A 1,002-nucleotide genomic window follows, 5' to 3' on the forward strand; every position below is an offset into this window, starting at 1 on the left:
ACGGGATATGAAAATCATATGTCTAAGAATGAATCTAAAAAGTATGCAGGATCCATACACAGAAATATATACAACATTAATGGTAAAAATTGAAAAATATCTAACTAAATGGATGGATGTACTATGTTCAGGAGATAGATTAATATTATAAAAATGTGGGTAGGCAAGGAGCAGTGGCTCATGCCTGTAATCCCAGCACTTTGGAATTACAGATGTGAGGCCACAAGTTCCAGACCAGCCTGAGCAATAGAGTAAGACCCAGTCTCTAAAAAAGAAAAGAAAAAAGTTAGGTTTTATTACCACTCCAAAAAGAAATAGTGACTTGAATAAGCAGCAGTTCTATCACTGCTCATGGGTCTGTGAGTCGCTAGGGCTCGGCTGAACCATTCTTCTGCTGGCCTCAGTGTGGTTTTGTTGCAAATGATCCCTGAGGATCATCCAGAAGACAACTGTCCACCAATAGATAATTCTATCATTGTTCATGATTTTGTGGGCTGACTGGGCCTCAGCTGGACAGTCTGCTGCTTTCACTTGGGGTCACTCATGCACCTACAGTTAGATGGCTTCACTTACTGTCTGACACCTTGGTGGGGAGAGCTGGGAGGCTGGGCTGGGCTGAGCTGGGATGCAGTGATGACTGGGCTTCTTTCTTTTTCCATGTAGACCAGGGCTTTCCCCTTCCTACATGACTGTTCCTCCCGTGATCTCTCCAGGAGGGAGCTTATATGGCAGCTTGAGTATCCTAAAAGTGCAAAAATGGAAGCTACGCGGCCTTCTTAAGAGTTGTGCCCACAACTGGCATGATGCTACTTCTGCACAGTCTAACAGTTAGAGGAAGTCACAAAGTCAACCCAGATTTGATGTGGGCATGGACTACACAAGGGCGTGAATAGCAGGAGGTGTGGTTTGCAGAGAGCCATCTCGGGAAGTTAGCTCGCAGGTTCACTTTCTGGTCTGTGACAACATACATTCTTCACAGGTGAAATATGTGGATATTTACCT

This window comes from Otolemur garnettii, unplaced genomic scaffold (assembly GCF_000181295.1).
Source record: "Otolemur garnettii isolate 467f Iridium unplaced genomic scaffold, OtoGar3 scaffold00035, whole genome shotgun sequence".
In the NCBI taxonomy this organism is placed as follows: domain Eukaryota; kingdom Metazoa; phylum Chordata; class Mammalia; order Primates; family Galagidae; genus Otolemur; species Otolemur garnettii.